The sequence below is a fragment of the Melospiza melodia genome, chromosome 2, assembly GCF_035770615.1.
Source record: "Melospiza melodia melodia isolate bMelMel2 chromosome 2, bMelMel2.pri, whole genome shotgun sequence".
Lineage (NCBI taxonomy): Eukaryota > Metazoa > Chordata > Aves > Passeriformes > Passerellidae > Melospiza > Melospiza melodia.
In genome coordinates this window covers 120,944,673-120,969,581 of record NC_086195.1, presented here as the reverse complement: position 1 = coordinate 120,969,581, position 24,909 = coordinate 120,944,673, and the positions used below count along the sequence as shown (strand labels likewise).

The following is a 24,909-nucleotide window of genomic DNA, read 5'->3' as shown; positions in this document are numbered from 1 at the left end:
AAACTCCTAAATAAGAAGGACTGGCACTGAACTGTTACTGAGAAACTGCAAATAGGATTGAATTATGGAAATGTCTCAGGCAAATATTTATTGCAGTAGCAAAGCTGCATTTCAGATTCACCAGGACAACAGTGAAATCATCAATGTCTAACAATACGTAGATAAATTCTCCCTGTTTTGTGTGAAGGTTTAATAAATGGTCATTGTCTCACAGACCATCTGTTCCACTCTTGATTTCAGATGTGTGTTGCAAGCACAACTGGTCTTTGACTGGAGAGTGTAACCAACACACATTGTGGAGAGGGACCTGGAGAGCACTCACTGTGCAGAAAGTGAAGGTGACTCTGAAGTCTGTTGTCACTATGTCACAGACCTCTTGTGCAGTGCCCTGCACAGCTGGAATCCATCAGTTTTCTTCTCTGTGGTCCTGCTTCATAACAGCAAGCTCAGGGGCAATGCACAGTTCATTTATCTTTTTGTTACAGAAGCCTACAAGTGCCTTTCTGCAATTGTAGGTGCTGATGAACTGAATATGTCTTATTTGTTGAAGTCCACAATAATAAAGGCCATCCATTTGAACATGGAAATCTTTGTTGGAAGGCAATAGAATGAAGGCTGTACATGCCAAGATTGTAAGATATTCTTAGAAAAAGCTGCTTCATTTCTCAGCTGTCCATATACTGGAAGAAAGTTAACAATCACAAGAGAGATGAAGTTCAGTCATAAAATGTAATTTATCCAAGATATTAAATATACAGTCTTCTCTTACTGCAAGATTTATGGTTCTGTATTATTAAAGGGACAGTCTGTGCAAAAATGTCAGGAAAGGAGACCATTTACCTGCCTATTTTATTGCAGTGAAATATCCATTCATGGATGTTGTCCCTTAAGGAAGATGGCTTTATCTGTGCCAAAGCATTTCTGTGCATTGCTGCTCATCCTCAAGTCAGCAGAACTCCCTCAGAATTATTTGGGTTTGATAAGCTTGGAGCACAAATCCCTCCCCAGTGTCTTCTCAGTGTGGTACTGCAGCCTCTCTCCTTCCACACTACACATGAAGAGGGTTAAGCTAAGACAGGCTCATTAAATCTGTGTCATCTCATAAATTCATTAATGGAAAGGTCTTCCTGGTACAGTATCAAATTTGATTAACTTTTTGGAGGTAGATGCGGGTAAAACAGTGCAATGTAACAGTGCAATATAAGAGTCTAGTTGCTCTGAAATACATTTAAAATGGAAAGTTTTGAAATTAAACATAAAAGTAAACAATGCAATCAGTACAGGAATTCTGGAGTACTCAATTTTTTGGTGTCTATAAAGAGTGCACATAGTGGGTTGTAGAACTGTGAGTGTCAAATGCCTACATCTGTTTGATGAGTTATAACAGGATGAAACTAAAAGTCTTGGCAGCTCAGAGCCAAGCAACTGGGTCTGCTGGCCTCTGGGAAAATGCAGACAGCAGTCTGGGAGCAGAGTGTAAATGTATTAATAGATGTTTCTGTGAAAACTATCAGCAGTGATGCTTCTAGTGAAGCTCAGACTTAAATAATCATTGTCTTAATTTCAAGGGTACCATTTTACTGTTTTCATACCTCTTGCAAGTCCTATTACTCCTGATGCCTGTACTCTATATAGCCTCAAAGGGAGTCAACAGAATTCCTCTTGGCAGTAGTGGCTTATCCAGTAGTTGCAGGAATGGAACAGAAAATTGTCTTGGAACACTTTAAACAGCAGATGGTGTATCTGCTTTTGTGCAGCACTTTTGAAATGCACCTTGGGAGCAAATTTCACTGTAGACATGGGTGATGCCTTAAATTCTGACACATTTTGAAATAATCAAGAGGAAGACTAAATCAAGGACTCAGAGAAATATGCATCAAGACAGGTCTAAGAGATGAAGTGGGACTTTTTAGCAGTTTATCACCATTGACTCTTCATGACCTTGAATGAGTCTAGTGAACTGCAATTACTAGACTATTTACTTAGAGTAAATGGTTTTTTAGCCAGCCTGTTGATGTTCAAAGAGAATGAGATAAAACAGCACACTGATTTCTTTGGTGTTTTTTCCACTGCATTTTGTTTCTCAGAACTCTCAGGCCTGTGGTTCTCCATGCTCCCAGCAGAGCAGCCTTCATCAGTCAGCTCCAGGAGTGTGGAAACCTTCATGTGTATAAGCTGGCACACACCTTCAGTGCTGTCCTCTGCCAGCTGCTTCTCTGCTGAAGTTTGTTGCTAAGTTAAGACAGAAGTAGCTTTGAACAGAGTCCTTCAAGGAAAATTTCTTGACAGTACTTGACAGCACAACTTTTTCTTTTATGGAAACACTAAATGATTTTAGGGATAATGTCTGAGTTTACAGGCAAGACACGCCTGAGAGTACACAGTTATAGGGAGTGCTTCAGATTGCACTGCTAAGATACAGTACCCATAAATGGTTTGTTTATTCTGTGGATAAAAATATACAATAGCTCTGCTTTTTTTCCCTTTTTTTTTTTCTTTTTTTCTTTTTTTTTTACAGAAAAGGAGTTTATTTTTTAAAAAGTCTATTTATTTTTAATGAAATTGTTTATTATTGCATCCCTGAAAAGCTAAAAACTCAGTGTGTTTTGGTTTGTTTGTTTTTATCTGCAGCACATAAAAGTTCTGGGCAATGGAGACAGGTAGTTTTTTTTTTTACTTCTTTGTATCTTAAAGTGGTGAGTGAGATGGGAAGATTACACAGTTCTCATTCTCCATGTCATTCTTCTTTTATCACAACAGCTTTAGCAATTCTGCTATTTAAAGAGAAGTAGGATATAACAAAGGAACTGCTTCATCTTCTAACTCATTGTCTAATACAATGCAATCAGCTGCCTGTATTTTAGAATTATGGGGTTTGTTTGATTCTTGAGTAGATTTCTTTCCTTCCTAAAATGGAAAACATTCTAGAACTGAACAAAGAAGCTATAAATACAATATAATGTGGAACTTAGAGGACTCAGGGCACTGTATGCCATCAAAATTAGTAGCTCTTTTAATCTAACAGCTGTGGCATTCTTTCCTTAATACTGGAGTCAGTATCACTAAGGTTTTTTCAAGGTATTTGGGGGTTGGCAGATGCAGGGCTTGCATTGCATCAGCTGACCATGGAGACACCAAGAGTTTCCATAGGTACTTGGACAAATTGGAGGTTGAGGAGGGACAGATGAATGATCTGTGTATCTGTCCTTCTAATTCCATTCCTAGAAGAAGAACAAATTTCTGCAGCTACAGGCCTTTTGAGTTGGTGTAGTGGTGTTCAATGCATCACCATAGAGTTGACAGTTTCATAGGTAGGAGCACTGTGCAAAACATCCCCATGGCTTAGGTCTCAACTGGTAGGGCTACAGGATGGGGAGATTCCAGATCCACATCACTTTGTGTGTTGCTCTGCAGTGGAAGGCATGGATGTCTGGTCTGTTTGAGGTCTGATTTTCACTTACTGATGTTAGGTTCAGAAAACTATGGGACAGAAAAGCATCAGGAGAGGATGAGAATTAATGTCTCTGCTTACTGGTCCTAATCAGAGTACAGTAGAACATTAATGGAGTATTTTTGGGAGTATCTGGGGAAAGTTCTCTTTTAGGCCTCACAGAAACTTCAGATCTGGTTTCCACCCTATCTTCTGCACTGTAAGCTGGTTGTGTAGTGCTTTCAGGCATGCTCTCTGGTGTTTGAAAGGAACCATTCATGCTGGTTTAATAGATATTCACCTCAGAGTCACCTGTTCTCAGACCTTCTGAAAGCAGTCTCTTCATCAGAGAACATCAGAGTATCCAAAACTGGGGAGATTACTTAGTGGGGCTAGAAATCCCAGAGGAAAGATGACAAAAGCATGTCCCCTCAAACATTTTATTTGCTGTTTTCCTTGCTGGGTGGGGTAATGTTGAAAGTTTTAGCAAAAGATAAACAATGTAATTTTTAGAAATTTAAATGAAAATCAAACCTGTGCAGAGGTAACGCGGCATTCAGAAAGACTATAGGTGGCAGCATCATAATAAAATAGAGTTTATTTAATGTCATTAGTCAAAGAGAAATCAACCCGTAGTTTCTTCAACAGCATGTCAAGAACAAATATATAAGACAGTGTGAAACAAAAAGAGGAGATAAGAAACCTGGAGTTTATAATCATTTAAGCAAACAGTTAAAATGTGCCAATCAGTTTCAGTCTCTCACAATCATCTGTGTGATGTCACTTCTGTAAACATGAATGAACATGCAGACTTGCAGAGATCCTTCTCAATATCTTGCTTGGTGCATTCAAGCTCTTAGTGGTAGCTAAATTTTGCCACATGGGCACGTAATCCAAGCAAGAAAAAGAAAATGCTATTCTCATTAGGACTGTTGTGTGAGGATTTTAAAAAGGAGTATTTGAAGAAAGACAAGTTAGTGTACTTTATGAAGTGTCCTGTCCTAGGTGGCTAATGTCTTTGAGACATTGAAGGTGGATGAAGTAAAGGTTGATTTTTTAATGGAGAGGAGTACTCAACAGTCTATGAAAATGGAGCCCATTTCAGGTATTTTGGATGTAGTTTCCGAACATGAACACTTCTAAGTTAACTTTGAAAAAGAAATCAGTTTTTAAAATAAGGAGGACAACATTTTTTACTTTTGTCCCTCTTACTTGCCATTAAGGTTTATGGAAACTGTTAATGAGGAGCAGCTTCTTGTGCCAATCAGCTGTGTGCCATAATTTTCTCCTAGTATTGGTTTATAGGAGAAATGAGAATTTTTTTCCCCTGCAGCCCAGGGAGAGCTGTCAGACCCATTTGGCAGGGCACAGATTCAGTTTTTTTTCTTGTACTAATGCATTCCCCTCCAATCACTCAGTCCAAAATTATCAAAGTGAAGTCATAGGCTGTATCTGGTCCATGGGTTTCTTGCTCCTCAGCAGCCTGGTTTATAAGATCCCGTCTCAAATATTGAATTATATATGTACTTCTCTCAAAAGTTATTTGATACAAAATTATGGGAGCACAAGTATAGATTTGTTTTTATTTAATCTTGTAGCCTAGCTCTTTTTCAAATCTTATTGTGACATGAAGTATGGTGCAGACTGTAAACTCAGTTTGTTTAATTGCTACTGGACCAACTGGTGAAGAGTGCCTTGCTTCTATATTGGTTTATTTTTTCAAAGTGAGGTGCTTGATGTACGTCAGTGTTTCAAACTGACTGTGCAGATTACAGAGTTCTGGGTGACTTGCATCAGTGAAAGGATGCTGGGGGAAAACAGTCAAGTGTCACTGTGAAAATTATTTGTTCTTTCTAATGACTTAAGGTTCCCTTTTTTTTATTATGTCTACAAAACCTCTTTGACCAAATGAGAAACCAGTGTGAATTAAACTAATTAACTATTTCTGCCTGTCTTGTGTCTCACACTACCAGGTAGTGTTGAAATTTACCTGAGCAGCTTCCACGGGACTTCAATTTGTTTGCTCAGAGATAGACATGAAGCAAGGTTGCAAAGCTGAAATACACAGATGTTATTTTTTTTTACCCAGCAGAGGGAGGAAAACACTTGCCTGTATTATTTCTTTCTTTCATAAGCCAGTGTAATGAATTAGAGACATTGTACTTTAATATAAAGAGATAACAAAGGGATCACAAAACAGAAGCGTTTAACATCTTCAGGGACAAATCCAAGTCAACTGCAACAGGAAGGAGACACCTAACCTCAAATTCTTGCTGTGCATCTTATTGGATAATGATTCCTATTCACTGCAAGAAGTGATGGCTCCCATCTCTATTTTTAGGTATTTAATGGCTGTAAAAACTTGACCCTCAATAACTATTTATCTGAAGAGTGGGTGCTTGTAGGGAGTACTTCTGAACTTGTAAGCACTGGCTGTGCCATGTCTGCAGACATGTCTGGGTAGTAGCTGTATGTGTGTCATTTTCACCCTTTTTCCTTGTTCACATACCCTGATTTCAAGGAAAGTAAATTTGGTTCTCTGAGCAGAGAAGGCAGCTGCCCTGTGCCTTGGACATGCTACAGACCTGAGCAATTCAGATAGGTGGACAGGGAATATGCATCTAAACCACTGAAGAGTGCAGGAAATGTTCCTGGGTCAGGCTGCCATTGATCTTGGGTTGTTGGAACAGCCCTGGACACAATCATGGTTGGATAGTCTGACGATGGTTTGCAGCAAGCACAGTGGATATAGTCAACCTCTTTTGAAGATCCTGGGAGTTTAGCAGTCTGGTTTCAAGAATTGTCCCCGGTGCCACAGGACAGTCCTGAGAGTGTTTCACTTACAAAAGCAGAGGCAGCCTGAGGCAGAGGCTCCTGGATATGGGCTAGGCTGCATCAAACACATCAAGCAAAGTGATTTTGTCCTTACTCTGGCAGGTGTCAGTAGGTGAGCATTTAGGTATATTGAAGGGGAGGGGAAATTGTGTCATCTGTTTTGATGATTTTTTTAAAGCACAGTTCTATTTTCTGTGCTAGTCTGTGGACTTTTTATAGCATGGTATGAATGATTCGTGTTTGATCCCACAGCTAGAGAGAGCACTTCCAGTCTGTAGGGCAAAGGAGGTCATTTATGTGTTGCTGGGAAAGGCTGTGGGAGCAAATGCCAATTTTCTCAGAGTCACAGCTCACACTTCTCTTTACACTCTGGGGCTGGAGGTAAGGTCAGTGGGCAGCAGGGTGCCGGCAAGAGTAGGAGTTCACTGGAACAAATGAGTGTTCACCCAGCTAACACTTATTTCTGTCTTTTCTTTTGCTGTAAGATTACTCAAAGATGGTCTAGTACAACACTGTTCCAACAGCTGCTGTAAGCAGAAGATACTCTGGGTATAATCGGACTCTGTACACTGATGACTGATCACACAAATGTGATAAATTCTTATGACAGGATCTGTGGCTTTGAGGTTCATTGTAGAAGCCAGATTGTGCCTTATTTGCTATTAAGGCTTAATAGAATTACCCATTGATTTCTCTGCAGCCACGTCCCCCAAGGGATTTATTCATTCAGGGATTAAAATTGTTCCACGGTTGTCTGATTTGTTTAAAGCACATGCATTTCTCTTAATTGGAGACAGTGACCTCAAAAATAGCCAAAACCTTCCATTATCCTTATGTGGAAGAGAAAGGTGTACCAAAAAAAAAAGTCATATTCTAATGAATGAAGGCTCCTACATTTCTACTTTTGTACCTTCCTACTTCTGCTTGCTTGAGTCAAAAATGACTTGAAATATCTGTCTGATGAATTTGTTTGGAGTGGAAAGAAGCCAAGAATTATTTTAACAAATGTTTTAGCTTGACACTGAGTATGGAGGCTTAGTTTGCCAAGCTGGAAAAGTGAATAACTAGGCAGTTTTTGTGAGGCTTATATAGGGTGTGGGTCATCTTGAATGTCAGTTCCAATCTGTGTTACATATTTGTAGAGGAGCATATATCGTGGATGAATTGACATGTTCTCATAAGTTTCGTGTTTCTCTGAAGCAGCAGATTAGTTTTGAGAAACTGTGGCACATAGTGCAGTCAGCAGAGAAGCTGAAAGGACTTCAGGAAATCAGCTCCTTCTATGTCCTGGACAAAATTTCTGAGGCACCCCCAAATGTGTCTGGAGGAGCGTCGTGTTGGGTGCCGTGATGGTGCGAAGGGAACGTGTCTGGTAAGCTGGGTGCAGAGTACAGTCAGGAGCATTATGGCTCCTGGGAAAACTGGCTGGAGTTCAGCACAGGAGAAGGGAGCCTGTGAGCACAGGGTCCTGTGGTTTGGTGGGCTGCAGAGCTGTTGTCCTGTCTGTGGCCTCTTGGCTGTAGAACAGGCTCTCTTGCTTCTCTTTCTTCTGTGCCAGTGTTATTTCTTCCCACAGCTGTGAAAGAAATCAACAAAAGCCACCTGAAAGTCGATCTGCTGCTGCTCCCACTTTTGCGCGGGCATTTGAGATCACAGTGTAGTGTATGTGAAAAGCCATACGTGGGCAAGACAGAACAAGGATCTGCTGCAAGGTCAGAATTGGGTTGTGTCCCTAGATTCACTTGAGATCTGAGGCTGTCAAAACTTAGGTCAAAACCAGGCTTTTAGCTAATGTTATTCTGATGATGAAGCCAGATACAATCCTGGTAATTAAAAACGAAATCCCAAAAAAACCTTGATTCCATGGATGAAGGAGAATTCATTGAAGAGAAGGGAGGCTTCTCTGAGCATCACTCTCTACTTTGTTCTGCCCCCAGTGAAGTGGTGCTCTATTATTACCCCTTTTTAGGAATTTTTTTTCAATGACTATTCTTGCTTTCACTCAGACTTTCTGCAGCCTTCGCTGCTGTTTTCCCTGCAGAGTTTCTCCTTCCTTGCTTTCTTCTTTTGCAGAGAACCATCTCTGCCATACCAATGCCTGCATTTGTGATAGCAATCTTCAGGGACACCTCTCTGCCCCAGAACATGAGTTGCTCCTTTGGACTTGCCATGCATATATATATATATTTATATATATATATAATGATTCTGTTTCTTTCATTATGTCCTTGGATAAGGAAGGTCTGTTGCATTTTACTCTTGCTTTGAATTGCTTCAGTAATGCTTAAACCAGTTGCAACAAGGGGTTATTAACTTGAAATTTAACAGTAGAAGATGATAGGAGGAAAAGAAGTATATTTCTTTCCTAGAAGCAAGTTGAAATCATGGGTTTGTAATAATATACCAGTGCATATCTGATAATCCAGGGTCCCCAAGTGGGCTTCAACCCTTGAACAGGCAAAGTTTTATGACACTGAAGGTCAGTCCATTTCAGAAATACCTGAACTGAGTAAACAGTCTGGCTCCTCTGACATTTGCATTGAGTCTGCACTATACAGAAGGATAATAGTAGCTAGCCTGCTGTTTTGACAAAATTATGCTTTTAAAACTGGTTACCTGTGCTTGTGTAACTCAACACTGTTAGCATAAGCGTATGAGTGTTTTTATTTGGACTCTGATGGAGTACTTTAAGGAAGTGCTGCCTCCTCTAGAGTAAAGAGGTTGTTTCCATGACCTTTCTCACAGTGAGAGGATGTTTTTAGCAATAGCTAATCCTGTGAATCTGATATGAAATGATTCTGTGAGCAGAGAGCACAGTAAATTGTCATGTATACACAACAATTTTTGGTCAGTTTTCTTGAAATATTGTCTGCAACTCTTGCAATGAGCCTGGTGTCACAAGTTCCTTAGTCAAAGCAACATACTGACAATTAGAGTTTTAAATCAGATTCTTAGTTTTTACTTACATTGCTTCAACAGTCTGGTTTAGTAACCAGCTCAGCTGCTTTGCCTTCTTATTCTGAATGAAAGTCACAAGCTGTAGCTGAGTCACAAGACAAGAGGACCATGTATGCAGATAGGTGCATCTCAACCTCCTGCTGAGCTCCTAGGTACTTTGGGTCTGTGGATGGTGGTGTGAGAACCTCCAGCAAGGGCTTCTTGGTTCTACCTCCACAAAACAAACTTGCAAATTCTGCTGAAAAGTATTTCATTGTTTTTTCAACCACATCTGTTCCTACACAGCACTGCACTTGTCAGCTGTATTTCCATCATATAGAGTCTCATTTCCTCCTAGCTTTTTGTATCTGACTAGTTGTTATTTTAATAGCCTCTGTTTCTGAAGCATGGGGCAAAATGAAAGTGACCAATCTAGTTTTATTCATTGTATTTATAAGTGATTACACCATTTTGTTTTCTCAGTCCAGTCTTTGGTATGGAATGTGGCTGGAATTTCCAATAGCATTGAGCATCATCCTAACTGTTTATTTGGCTGTTAGAATTAGACTGAAGCTGAGTGCTTATACTAGCTCAGCCCAAGAGTCTGCTGTGATGTTATTAAAACTTTTTACTCCCCAACAGTCTGTAAAGTTTGTAGTGATCTGGAGACAATATCTGCCTTAAAAATTTAGGGTAAGGAAGCGAAAGCCATTTGCTAGTGAAGGTAAGAGTGCTACTGTGATAGGAACATGCAAATGATCTACTTACATGAGAAGGTTCATTATCAAAATAATCCTCAACTTTTAGCTAGCCTGTGTGATGTTTCCTATTACTCAGCCACTTTGCTTACGAAGAGGAAATTGCCAAATACTGGGTGAGACCATTTCAGTTTTTAAATGTCTTAATTAATTATATTGGATGCGTAATGCCTGATAAGATGCTGTTTGTTAAACCATAACGCCCTGGCAATTTTGTGCAGACTGCTTGCAAAGAGCATTATTTACTTTGCTGAGTCAAAGCACAAGGCTGAGTGTGTCAGAACCAAAGTTCACTGGGGAGCTGTAACCAACCTGCCTCTTGTGTGTGGGGTGGACTCCAGTTACACCATTCCAAGTTATTCATCCTTTTGTCCCCTCACTTGAAGGACCTAAAAGTTACACCACCTGCCAAAGCTATGAGTGACTGAATATAATGAAGGAAATTAATACAATTAATACAAGTATCGCTGTTGTCTCTAATAAAATATCACTGGCTTACAGTGAAAACCTAAAGGGAAGTTAATCAAGAAATAAAGACATTGTGTGCTGCATAAATCAATGCTGATTTCATGTAACTGTAAAAATGAAGATGTAAATTGTTTACATGCAACTGTCAATTCTAAGACTTTGAAAACCAACTAAAATAGAAAATTACTTTTTCCTGGGCTTTTGTGTCATTGGAAAAAATAAAAGTTACTTAAGTCCCATTTTCTTAAAGGCATTGTAGAATTTTACATCTTATTCTAGATTAGGAAAGTAATTTGCTCTGCTGTGTAGTTAGCAAATCAAATCATGCAATATTTAGTAACTAGATCACACCCAACTTATTTTAAAACAGATTATTTAAAAACATACCATGTAGTTAGTATAGCTTGGAAAGAGAAGATATATTTAAAAATAAGAAGGAACTTTTCTGCTTCTCTTTGGATGTTCAGATGACTTTCTGGGTATGTAAAGGCTTTGTTTTCCTCAATTTTCTTTCTATTTCCCCTTTCTTTTTGATATCAGTCTCTCTTGCCTCTAGTAAAATCCAAGAAAAACCTGGGCACGAAATAAGCTGGAGAATTGGAATCACATATCTTAAACTAAAAATTGTCGCAGGGGCAGGAGAATAAGAAAAGGAGATTATTAAAAGAAACTGTATTTGTAGAAATTTTTCATCCTTTTGCTTCAGAGTTATGTACAGTAGCATGAAAGAGGGTGCCAATTTCTTCTCTTCTGTCTGATTTCTGCCTGGCAGTTCTGCATGCAGGCACCCAGAATCCAGGCCAGATGGGCTCAGCTCAGTGCTAGTGGTAGTACTGCCCTCCTGCTCCAATGATGGCTGTAAGGAAATGGAGATAGATGGCAGTTCTGTGAGTGTTGTTTGAGGAACACAGGGCGCTTGGGAACTCAAGTGATTGCCCTTTGAATTATTTGAATCATGGTACATGTGTGAGAACACTGATATCACTTTGTGTTGCATGGAGTTTTGGCTTTTTAATTCTTCTGAAATTGCTCATGCTTCCTCTGGACATTGTCCTTCAATAGTAGTAGAACTTTTATGGCTAGTCATGAATCAGTAAAAATTGTAAAACCCAGCCTAGAGCTGATGCAGTTGTGTCATCATAAATGTATTCAGAGCGTACTCATACACACAGGGAAATGAGCTACACTGGTGCTTGGCAGTGCTAGATTAGCAGTTGGACTTGATGGTCTCTAAGATGTTCTCCAGCCTAAATGGTTCTGTGATTGGTGCCTAAATGGTGGATGCTGAGAGCTGCATAGAAGGCCATTGTTTCTTTCTGTAGTCTTCACATCCCAACCAGTCTGTGTATGCCTTGGGTACTGTACTGTATTATGTGTATTATAATGGGCTGTTTCAAGGGCCACTGGGTGTGCTTGCATCAACTGCAGCCTAGGTGGAACAAGAGCTGTGAGCATGCAGAGACATGGACTGCAGTGCAGGCTAGACAAGCCCTCTGAGGACTGAAGGTGCTGTGTTGTTCTCTTTTCCTTGTTGCTCTTACAATACAGAGGTGCACATGTCCTCAGCCTAAATAATCTCACTAGATGGTGTGAGCTGTTTAGCCCTCAAAGGGGAAAAGAATTCTTTGTTCCCCATCTCACAGCTCCTTTTCTCAGGAGATCCTCTCTTAGTTACCATGGATATGTAAACTGGTGGTACAGTCTTCCCATCCTTTATTCATACACCTACTAACATCTGCACCAGTGCAGCTTTCAAATATAGGCCTGGCTTGTGCTGGATCTGGCTAAATCTGGAGCTGTTTTACACATTTCTTTGACACATTGGTTTTGGCTGGTCGTTCTACCTTTTTGAGCAGATGTAACATTTCATAACTTGTCACTGAATTTTTATCCTTCCATTCATGATGGTGACAACCATAAATCTGATTGTGAACCACCAATGTGAAGCATATAAAGCAGCTTGGGAATTTCAAGAAATCTGTTTCTCAGCACCCCTCCCTTGAACATTGGGTGGTGTACAAAGTATGAGGTTACATGGAGACCTGGAGCAGGTGGGTCAATTCCATACAGTTCAGCAGCAAAGGAATTTGCATTGCAAAAGAATTTATGCATCTTATTCTTCAGTGGCACTCAAGCCTAATTGCACTTGATTTGACATTAACTGGCTAATTAAGGAATCTTTCTTTAGGCTTCAATGGACATTGGGTCAGAGCTGCTGAGACCAAGGGCACTGAACCACCTGGTTAGGTTTATTACCTTCATAACTTGGTAGGAAGCTCTGGAAAACTAGGACCAGCTCTGTAGTATGAGCATTTATCTAAACATTAAGAGATAAAGACACTGCAAACGTGACACTGTTCCCACTTACTGACCATGTAATGCAGGGAGAGTAGACAGGCTGCTGGCTGTCAGCTGAGCCACAGGGGAAACAGAAAAAGACAAGTGTGTTTGCAAATTTAAATATACAGAGAAGCATTTAAGTAGGAGTTCTCAAGTTTTTGTTCACTTAGATTGTTTGGATAAGCTGTTGGTCTTTTGTGGCATTCAGACGTGAAATACAGTTAATATCTTTTCATGACGTTTTTTCTGTCTTTACCTATAAAAGAAGGCCACAATAGTAATGAGAGAATTAGAAAATGTGTGTGTTGAGAGTGTTGCTGTGGCTGTGATTTTTCCAGAGCCATGTGAGATCTTCTCAAGTATGAATAGTATCAAGGTTTTTACTGCTCTTATTATTTAATTGTATTCTTACAGTATTCAAAGGACTCAACCAGCACAAGAAGCTATTGTGCTTGGAACTGTGCAAACACTCAAGACAGAATAGTCTCTAAAAAATTCTGAGTTTAATGCAACAAGACAGGTAAAACATGCGCATTCAGGCAGCTCCATAATACCTTGCTGCTAGGCATTTAGGTGGGGTCATAACAAGACTTTTTGTCACCTTGCCCTTCCTCCTCCTCCTATGCAGCTTCTGTCCTGCTCCTGACACCCTTCCCAGCCAGCTGCTATTGCAGTTTTGCAAGCTCTTGCTCTGGCACTGCCCCTGTAGCGGGCCCAGGGTGGGCAACCTGCAGGGTGCAGGCATGGTCCCATATCCAAATCAGTTATTTCAAGAGTCCTCATACATTTTCACTGAAAAGAGCGAGACAGTTGCTGAAGACTCTGGAAAATTATTTGAAGTTCCAAGTCAAGCTTTTCCCCTGCAGCATTTGTTTCTTTTGGAAGTCCACATGCAATTCTCTGCACTTAGCTGCTGCACAACTTGATGTCTTCTCTTTGTACCAGAACACGCACAGCCAGCTGCTGGGGCTGCAAATCCTGCTTCCAAGAAATAGCTGCAACACAGACCACTTTCCATCACTGTACATAGTTCACAGTTCTTCTTGGTACCTGTCTTTGCTCTGGCTTTGTACTTTGTTCCCTCTTAAAAACTTTGCTCCTAGCTAATGGCTCTCAAAGGGGCAAGGAGAAAATTCCTGTTGGTGGAGCAAGGCATTACCCAGATCTGCCAGTCTGCCTGCCATACTATTTTGGATGCCAAGTTGACAGCAAGAATGAATTTATGCCATGAGATTGAAAAGGAAGTGTATCATTCAGCTGTTTGGACCAGCAGATGGCAAATGTAAAGGAAAAAAAAAATCAATCTAAGAGCCAATTCAGAGAACAGACATTAAATAAAACCATCTGGCAAACATATGAAGGGAGAGAAGATGATGAGACAAAGTTCTGCTTTAAATATCTGCTCACGTTGAGAGGAAGTTGGTGGGAACTCATTCCATGAGAGAGCAGGCTTTGAGCCTATAAGGAGTCCTGTGTAGTGTCAATGCCTGTGGCACTGTTGAGGATTTATAAGGATCCTAAACTATCAAGCCTAAGCAGCAGCATTCCTGCCTAAGGTCCTGGGGATACCACAGAACAGTGAATACAGAACTGCTTGATCCCCCATGATGGGATTGAAAAGACCACACCTAGGAAACTCATTTGTAGAAAGAGACTAGAAAGATAAGCATGGAAGTAAGCAAAGAGGGTGATCTAATATTAGTTGTGGAAGTCCCATCCTTGGAAGTGTTCAAGGCCAAGTTGGGTGGGGCTTTGAGCAGCCTGATCTAGCGGAAGGTGCCCCTGCCCATGGCAGGGGGGTTGGAACTAGATGATCTTTACAGTCCCTTCCAACCCAAACCATTCTATGATTCTATGATATCACAAATTCTGAAAGACACTGATAAATCTATGCCAATGCCGTGGCATTTTGTTACTTGGACCTACTACATTAATTCCCAGAGAAGAAAGATGTTTGTGGCTTTGCACTTTTATGGTTTTTTTTTGTTAGGCTTTTATGTAAAATTTCAAAAGAGAAACATTGTCCCTTGAAAAGGGAATTGGTATCTTACATAAGTGCCCAGCCTTTCTTTTGGAAACTTGCTCTCAGGGAATGTGATTTCAGAGCCCAGAAGTCTAGCAGATGTTATTACTATTTCTATTTTACAGGTCAGTGCTTTTGGTTTTTATGCTCTGAGAAATGCCTACAGCTGCTAGCCTGTCTTTTATGTTATAAAACCAAGTCAATTCAGTATTGTATTCTTAATTTGTACATGATTTTTTCTTTTTCTGGTAAAATGGGGATACTGTTGAACATTGCAAAAACATCTAGTAGCCAACAGTTTTGTTAGCAGACTGTGTTGTCTTATTTCCATGAAGGGCAACAGTGGATAATTGTGCAGTGAATTTTGTCCTTGATATCCAGGCCCGTGGCATTAAACAGAACAAATAATCCCACCACTTAACTGCAGTAAAGGAAAAATATTTCAGTATTGTAACCTAAGTTTTTAATGCCTCTGTTGATAATAAGGTTCACATGAATGATGATGTTGTAGGAGTGTTTTGTGCATTAACTGTTGTTTTCAGACTTTACATGGGAAAAAGTTGCCAACTCTCACTGAACAAAATTTTCAAATAGCTATTTTCTTTCCATTTCATCTGTGTTGTTACTGATTGGTTGCCGTATCTGAGAAAGTTTTCTTTAGTTTCTCTCAGTGTCTAATAGCCAGACTAACAAAAAGGCAGTATTTCTGTCCCTCTGCTCAGATGAATAATTCATTGCCCTGCATTTTCTTGTGTCAAGTAAATTTCAACTCTTGCTTTTGTAAAGATGGTTTATGAGAGGTCCTGGACACACAGAAATTAATTGCTGCCTTCTGGCATGTCATTATCTTTGCTGAGAGGGAAGTAGCAGTTTATTTCTGTTAAATTTTGGTTAAAGAATTTACTATGCAGAGTGTTAGAGGGATGGTATCCTTTAATTGAAGTTGGAGTTTGGCAGGTTTTTTCAGTGCTGTTCTGCTGCTATTCCCCCCAGCTCAGCTGAACAATGGGCTGGAGAGATGCTGGCAGTGTTGCTTGGTTACAATTCAGCAGCGTGAATCAGCGCTCCACGCAGCTCCTTCTGCGCCCAACAACACGGAGACTTCTCGGCACTGTGTCACTGATGTCAGGGAGATGTGAGCAGATTAGGGACCATCTCAATTACTGTGACACTACACCTTTGCAGAGGGATTTGGACAGCTGTGTTTGACTTTCAGGGGTTGAAGTCAGGCAATGTGGAGCTGTCTGTTTTACATGGCTTTACAAGTATATAGCCAAGTAAAGCGAATTTTTAACAGTGTGTTTTGTTGCAAGGTGTGTTTGACAAGTTTGGTACTTTGGCATCCTTCTGTATTCATCAAGGAGATTAAATCCTTCATTAAGTATGTTCCTCTGGAATAGACATGCCATTTGCTGAAGCCTGCCTGCAGGCAAAGTGAAACATGTAAGAGGAACTGCTACCTTCCTCTTATTGCATTTGACCAAGTCTTAACCTGGCATAAAATGAAGCTGGTGGAGTTATGCCAGTTTAGACAATAGCAAGATGTGACAGGTTATTTTTAACACCATGGAGTGAATTTTCTCTACCCCACTTAAATCCATTTTACTACTTACCTGTTCTTGCTGTTCAAGACATGACTGGAGGAAATGTTAGAAGAGAGGAGAGGTCCTCAGTTTGTGCTTTCCATGGAATCAGCCTTTCCCACAGCATTGTTTCCATCTACATATTTTTTCTAACTTTTACATGAATTCTGAAATTATTTTCTTCTTCCTCTCTCTTTTGGGCTCAGCAGTTCTCCATTTCTTCTCAAATCTACCATGCTTGTGTCTTTTTATTTCTCTTTGCCTCCACTAAGGACCTCACTAGTAAAAGCTTATATTTGCCACACCTTTGATCTTGCCAAGTTTTCTCTAATATCTGCTATTTAATGCAGCTTGTTGCATGGCTGAACATTAAGACCATTTGGAAAAATCTGTAGGAAAAAATGCACTGAAGTGCCATGCACTTGACTTGGCTTGCAAAAGCTGAATCGATAATAAAATATTAGTCTAGAGCTATCTAAAACACTAATATTTATATGAGTAAATTCTCTGCACTGTTTTGCCTCCTGGTGATGGTATCTGTAAGATGGCCTTTCATCAGAAGATTGTTTCAGAGTATCTGCACTGCTTAAAAATCAGTTGCACTGCACAAAGCTGTGATTTCTGATTCGTGCTGTGTTGTTACACAATCAGTTTTTCTTTGGCAGCAGATGAGCATATATTTAATATCTTAAATTTTCAGTATGTTTCCTCCAAATGCCTATTGGTTATCCACAGGGATTTTTATGTTTTGAGTCTATTTAAAACCTGGATTAATTTAACCCTGCTGAATTCAGACTGTGGAATTCGTAAGTATTATGTTTGGAAATTTAAGTGCTTATGGGATAGGACTTAACTCTGACATCTTCCTGTTTCTACAATAAAATAAGAAAGGGAAATGAACAAAATAACTTTAATTTTCCTATTAATATGATGAGCTTTGGCTCCTGTTCAGAAAGGTACTTGAAGCACCATAATACTCATCTTTTGGGCAGTTATATTTGCTGCAGGGATAGACTGATTCCCTGGATAAATAGGCACGTTTATGGGGTGGGAGAGGTCTGAAGCATGGCTAAGAGACTGCTTCCTGACCTCAGGCCTGTGCTGAACAGAGATTTATAGGGCCACTGGAGCTGGCTGCAGTGAAAGGAGAGCCTTTTTGGGGACACACTGCATGCATGAGGAGTAAGCACCAGGTGTACCATTGCACATCTGAGCAGGGCTGGCGTTCTGCAATGGCACTTGTGTGCCCTTCCCTTCCATTAAAGCATTGCTTTGTTTCTGCCAGCTAGAAGGCTATTGTGGAGTAATTCCTTCCAAGGTCATAGCTGGACTTCTCTAGACATGACAGGCCAGTTCCCCTGTGCCCTGAGACCCTTCTTTAGGAGAGCAGTTGCCTGCATGGTGGCTGTGTGGTAAGGACACCCGCTGCAAACAGAGATAGGTACACCCACTGCAAACTCATGTAGAGATATGGAAGCTACTGCCCTGGCTGAGCTGGAGTATGAGCTGAATATCCTCACAGATATTCCTGTCTGGGACTGGCAGAATCTACTTGAGCAACGAGGGAGCTGCCCACGTGTGAGAATGTGCTCAGATGTGACGGAGAAGCAGCTGGCTGGAGTGAAAGGACTTGTTTCTGCACTGATACCCCTCAGCCCTCCCAGCCTCATGGGCCCCTCCAGCCTGTGGGAGCCTTGCCACATGTGGGGTGCACAGCACGGTTTTCATGCCATTTTTGCCAAGAAGTGCCTTGGAGCCAGTAGAAAGCAAGCAGGCATCTTTTCCAGATAGTTGGGTCTTTGGCATTCGTGTTATGCTGCATATGAGGAGGCATTAATTCCTTTTGCTCTACAGGATGATAGGGCTGGGTATACCCCATCCAAGGGACTCAGAGGCACTTTAGCTCTTCAGGTCTGGCTCAGCATTTACTTTTAATCTTTTAGAAAATACATCCTGAGGAATTTGCCAGCTAAATAGAGTAAATAATACAATGACATGGGAATAACTTAAAATATTTACATGGCCAGAAAATGCAGAGTTCTTGTGTCATCATAAACTTCTCTGATTTGCTTCCTTTCAGTTTCCTATGTTGAGTTTTTGGCTTTAGATTATGCTTCATAGTGTTGTGTATGGGATAACATTTTTTTTTTTGTTTTTATATGCTTAATATTTTCTCATTGCATTTGTTAATGTTGAAGCTGTGCCTATGGTAGGTGGTTTCTTCCGCTTTATTTAATGACCAGATTTGAAATAGATCTTATTTTAAGGTTAAAAACTTTCTGGTTTCATTGGCATGAAGAGCAGAAAATGTTACCCTCCATTTTTGTGTGTGTATTTCCTATTTTCACAACAGGTGCCTTTTTATCATAAAAATAGCTCAGCACCTGTTCTTTTGTCCTGGGTGCCACGCAGTGGCCTTTACAAAGCCAGGAGTAACTTTTGGCATGGCCCTCCCTTTCCAGGAAGGACCCAGCTAAGCTTCCTGAGTAACATCAGCCTCTGCTAAGAATTCAGGTCAGGATCTCCCTGCTTGTTACCTAGCAACTGGGGGATACTGGTGCTTTTTGCTCTGACCGACTCCTTCCGTGTGAGATCCAGGGATCACTTGGGGAAGGATCAGGGCAGTGCTCATAACTCATGCTCTGGGAAGGCAGGGTAGCCCCATGCTGGCTCTCTGACGAGGCATAGGATGCACTGTCCAAGCTGAACGGAATTGAGACTTTCAGAATTCTCTGCACAAACTTGAAAGTGCCTCTGCTGGTTTTGCTACCACTTAAATGTCTGGCAAGGTGACAGATCCCTTCTGAAACACCAGTAGCCTTTTGTGGTGTGTTGAATCTGACAAACAGGAACCTACGCAGGTAAGCAGCCTGAAGAAAGTTTATGTCTGAGGTACTTTAAGGATTGTTTTCCTCCAGGTGAAATGTGTTTCTTGGTTACACAGGTGCACAACATTCACTTCTGGGACTATTGACCTGCCTTTGTACTTATTAAAGTTTCATTGGGTGGTAAGTAAAAAAGTTAAGTAGAAAGATGAACTGTCCTCCCTTGTTCTTTGTGGTGTGTGTTTATATATAAATTGCTGAAAACAACCTTTAAACTTTTCTGGTTAATTTATTGTAGAACTGGCTAATGAAAAATCTTTAAGCGATCAAGAGTTATTGGTTGCCATGCTCTCACTGCAACTCACTGCTGGTAGCATATTTGCAAAATAGAAAGCAGCAAGTCCCTCTGGCTGTGTATTGTTTGCAGAGGCCAGCAATCATTGCCTCTGGTTAGTAACACAATGGGATTTTGTTTCCCTGTGGTAGATTACAAGCAGAAACCGTTTGTCAAATGTAAAAATTAGAGCGATGTGCCATTCTAAGAAAAATAATTACAAACAAAAAAAGTGTCCCTTGTGTTGTAGCTTCTCTTCTCACAAATAGTAGAGATGGTGGAATCAAACCAGAGTATGTTCATATCTAGTGCTGGTACAGGGCTGGCACGGTAGTTTTCTGAAGGACCACTCTTAACAGAAAATACAGTTTTCATGTTTTGAAAAACATGGAAATTAATGTTTCCAGGTACATACAAACTGTTTAACTTGCCTTTTTCAGAAGTCTATAAGCAGCATATTCCATCTCTTCAGAAATATGAATTGATACAGATCAAATTGACTTGTGCAAAGTCATGTCTAGTGACATCAGCCAAAGATCTGGCTGCACATCTCTGGGGCAGGTGCACTCTAAGCATGTTTATATGATTTTTGCACAGAAGGTTGTAGTGGTGGATTCTGAATAGGGACATAAAAGACCAGATTATTTTTAAGCAATATATTTTAATTATTTCTAATATGGTGCTGTTTAATTTGCGTGCTGACTCTAAGGCATTCAGAAGCTGATTTCTTCAGAGAGACTAAGTGCAGCTTCAATTGATATTTTCCACATTTAGTATTCAGAAAAACAATTCCTGGTGTCTCATGTTGCATACCTGATACAGCAGCTGCTTTTTAAGTGTGCATGTCCAATTTGGTATCTGAGACTTTTTGTCTCTATCATACTTCTGGGAGTGCTCATGCATTCATTCCTAGGACTTGCAGGCTGTGTGTCCACATAAGAAGAGTGAAAAAATATATACCAGGTCAGTATCTTCATGCAGTTCACCATGTCCTTTATTACAAAAAAGCTCTCCCAAGTGTGTAACTTCATACTACTGTCTGATTAGGGGATGTAGGACAGAGTAGGAAAAATATCTGTTTGAGGAGGTGCTTCACATTTCATTTAATTGTTCTGGTCTCTAGGTCAACAACTTTCAGGAGGCAGTTAACAGCACAAACCTCTTCAGTAGCTTAGATCTAGCTCTCAGTAAAATAGCACCCTCAGAGCACAGCGTGGGACCTGAGAGATTAGGTCACCCAGCACCTCCTGATCTCTTCTCTGTTCACAAGGCCTGGTAGTGTCCTCTGAATAGTGCTCTTCTGGCAGAGCTAGGAGCTCTGCTAGATATCTCATTCCCTACCCATTGCTGTAACTCACAAATATTTTTAAAATGTTTAAAAAAAGCAGGCCCTTAAGCAAAGAGGATCAGAATTTCTTCAGGCTTGAGCTAGTATATTTGCCAACTGCATGTAAAAGGCTAAATATTTTCCCATTATACCTACACCAGAGACACTCTGTAGATACACAGATGGCTGGGCCCTTGCAAATTCAGCCAAGGGAGCGTATGTTGGCACTTCAGGGTTTGAAAAGAAGCTGGAATGGGTCCTGTAGTCTGGTATTGGCAGTCAGCAGCAGCATCTGAGTGGTTGGACCTAGGAAAGAGCCAAGTCTGGAAAGGTTATTGCAACACTGGCCTTGCATGAACAGTATTTCTTGATAGCAAATAGCTCAAACATGTACTTGGACTCTTCAGTAGTCAAGAGGAGGCAAGTGAATGCTTTCTCTCTATTTGTCTGTCAACATATGCAAGCCTAACTAGGAGCTGGGAAGCTTAAATCCAAGAGTTATCTTTGTGTCATTTAACTATAGAGGCTGCCTGGGACCCAGTGTCTGGTTCTGGGCATCTGGCTGCCAGAAGGGGTGAGCTTGGAGTAGGGCAGGTGCAGGGAAGAGTTAGTAAAATGTCAGGATAATGGAGAGCTTCTATCTGTGAGGAAATTGGGATGCCATGACTTATTTGGCTTTGCAGCTGAAGACTGAAAGGGGAGATAGACATCTTCTCTAAATACCTGTGGCAAAAGAAAAAGGCTCCTTCAAGGAAAGTATTACATTAGCACAAAACCAAACAGGTATACACTGGTCATTTAGTCTGGGATTTTCTAACCATCAGTTACCAAGTTCTGGAATAGCATTTGAATTTGAATAATTTTCAAAGTAAGACTTTAATCAACCTGTGAAGGGCTTATATTGAGTGTTTGCTTGCACTGAATGCTCAGGAAATTTGCTCTGATAGTATGTTCCCAAATTTTATTCTGAAACACCTATATGAAGCTCAAAGATATAAGTGTATCAAAACATTCCTCAGGATTTTCTTAAGGAGTTTTCACCACGTGACAGAACTGAAAAAGTCCAGGCAATGCATGGAGCTCCTGCAATGAGAAGGACCTGATAGGTGGGATGCATCTGATAGTGATAGGTCTTGCAAAACCACAGAGCTAAAGAGCCTTTGTTTGCAAAATGACTCATCTGACTTTGGACCTACCCAAGGGACCAGCAAAGGCCAAGAAGTGCTGGGACCCTTCTAAGATGTTGTGGGATTGATTGTTTTGGACTTGAGTTTCTGATTTGTTACTGTAACTAGCTCCACACACATGGAATTTTCACCTACCTCCCTGGGAAAGCAAGCAAAACACAGCAGTTTGAGCAGGGAGTTCCTTCCAAGGAGTTTCTTCCCTAGGCATGGTACACACCTTCAGGGGTGACCCTGGAGGTCTGTGCCATGCCCGAGAGACAAGTTGCTCCTGACTGAAACCACTTTGGTGGCTTCCCTCTGCATCACCTGCCTTGGTAGGAATTATTGCAGACCCACAGGAGGTGGGAGAGAAACCCACACAAGGAGGGTTTCCTATGCACAGATTTGCTTTTTGAGTTTTGATTAGGAATATTACTCTGCCACACTCTCTCCCAATGGTGTCCCTTTTGCTGCCCATGGGGATATTGTCTGCTTCTCTTTTTCTCTTTCTACATCTGGGTTCTTTCTAGCATATGAATGTCAATGGCATTTCATTTATGAATGCTGCAGTATATTTTGTTGTGCTTATTTAAATAAGGCAGAGATCAAGCATTGTACAGTCACATCACAAGGTGATGGCAGATGAGTGCTCTTTATGTCATGCTGGATTTCTGCTGCACACTTGCATTTATATTTGCCAAATTACAGGCAGGAAATTTTTGAATTAATGACAAATATTTCCCAACAGTAGTTACTTAAGTGCCTGCACATGTTAAATTAACCATAATAATCTTGTCATAGTCATGAATTAATAACCTGTGTCTCACTGGGCTTTTGAGAATTGAAGTAAAACATTTGTGGTACATTCAGAAAAGGGAGCCTGGGGATAAATGGGATGTCTCCAAATGGCTTTACATTCCTGTCCCCACCATCTTATTGCCCTTGCCAAGTAAGCCCCAAAGGCTATACAGGAACCTGAAAATTAGGTTTAGAAGGGGCAGAAAGGAAGAGATCTCCTCTGCAGAGGAGTGTCTCTTTCAGGTGAAGTGATTTAGATTTATTCATTCCTGAAATGTCTTCCTCTCTCCATTGCTGAGAGCGAGGTGCTGCCAGAGGCAAGTGTGCACGCAAGAGATTTCTGACAGAGATCTTAAGCAGTGAGGAGTTTAACAAGGAAGGTGTTTATCATGTCAGAGGGGGATGGGAAGAACTTCTGTCCCAGTGGCAGAAAGGAGAAGAGGCTGGGGACAAGTGGGAAAAGGGAGACATTTCTCACAGAGTATTCCCCATCTGTGGTTCATGGAACCCCTTCCAGTGGGGACCTGGGGAGCACGATCACATTCCCTTTGCCTCCTGAGTTCCAGTACCCCACAAGGTGCCAGGGGGATCTGGGCCCTAGGCCAGAGAGGGCACCTCAGTCTATGCTGCTCTGGACCAAGGGACCGGCCTGGAGCTGAGCATCATTTCTGCATGACAGGCTTGCTCTGGTCCCTGCTCTGGGAGGAACGACTTGAAAAACATCAGGAGAAGCATGGAACCTCTCTTGTGAGGAGAGGCTGCAGGGGCTGGGCCTGTTTAGTCTAGAGAAGAAAGGACTGAGAGGAGATCTTATTAATGGATATAAATGTCTCAAAGGCAGGTGTCAGGAGGATGGTGCCAGACTCTTTCCAGTGGTGCCCAGTGACAGGATGAGAACAAAGGCTATAAACTAAAACACAAGAAGTTTTACCTCAATATGAAGAACTTCTTTATGTATGAGGCTGACAGTGCAATGGAACAGGTTGCCCAGGGAGGCTGTGGAATTTCTCTCTCTGGAGACATTTAAAAACCCACTGCACATATTCCTCTGTCACCTGCTCCAGGTGACCCTACCTTGGCAGGGGGCTTGGGCCAGATGATCTCCAGGGCTCCCTTACAACCCTAACAATTCTGTGATTCTGCTATGCTTTCTACTTCCCAGTCCAAGGGAATGAGTGGGCTTGGGCAGGTGGCACACTAGAGACTTGCCTCTGGATTTCTGACAAGCTGGCAGTAAAAACTATTAGGCTGCATTCAGGGTTTTGACTTTCAAAAGTCTGCAAGTCTGAAGCAGCAGCTGGAGGTGATACATATAGAATGGCTCACCAGAGGTTATATTTGCTGAGATTATTGCTGCAGGGAAGGAGTGAACAAGAAAACAAGAATCTGAGCTAGTGGCAGTTATTTCCATTTGCTCATATCTTTGCTTTGGAGCACAGTGTGGTTTGGAGCATGGACCTGCAAGTAAATGAGATAAGAGCTACAGAAAACATTTCCTCTCTTTCAAATATAAAGAGCAATTATGTCCTGAATAGGTAGTAAGTATGAAAAGTTTGCAAGTTCGTGTCATGAGGGGAGGAAATGATAAATAATTATGGCTCTTACATTGGTGAAATCCTGATTGTTTTTCTTATAGACTGTGGAGAAATGTTCCAAATAAAGATGAAAAGACTCAGCCATGTTTATTGTGGCATGGACAGAAAGCAACGTTCCAGTCTTTTTGTGTAGGAAGTTATTTGGATTATGAAGTCCAACTTAACTGGACTCCTACCTGAAACCTCTGAGGAAGTCATGTATTACGATACCCTTGTCTTAAAAATCTCATGCTCTTTCTTCTAGAAGTGATCTGAATGTTACTGGTGTGGAGGAAAGATAAAAGAGCCTGTGGCTCATCTGTCTCCCAGCAGGGCTTAAGAAAATAATTATATTTTGAGGGCTGAGAGGGCCTAAATTAGGAAGGGTCAAAAGAGGCTAAATAAGGTCCTTTCTAAATGAAAGCCTGCCACATGTACTACCTCAGAGCAAGCCTCATACAACAGTTAAACAAGAGGCTGTTCAGCTTTGCATTTGACCTGTGGGGTTTAA

The 24,909-nt window shown here is 41.0% G+C and overlaps 1 protein-coding gene across 5 annotated transcripts in view; it reads left to right on the top strand.

Moving 5' to 3' along the window:
• The window catches only part of CRACDL (CRACD like), a 65,652-nt gene that overhangs the window by 1,959 nt on the left and 38,784 nt on the right, over window positions 1–24,909 (top strand). For 2 of the 5 annotated variants that reach the window (XM_063149771.1, XM_063149767.1), the window contains exons 1-2: window positions 18,961–19,235; window positions 19,319–19,382. The exons of 1 other annotated variant lie outside the window; for it this stretch is intronic. The gene's annotated coding sequence lies outside the window, so the exon portion shown is untranslated. Of the gene's footprint in view, window positions 1–18,960; window positions 19,236–19,318; window positions 19,383–24,909 lie in introns of those variants that run through there. 2 more of the 5 variants (XM_063149768.1, XM_063149769.1) reach the window with 2 other exon arrangements.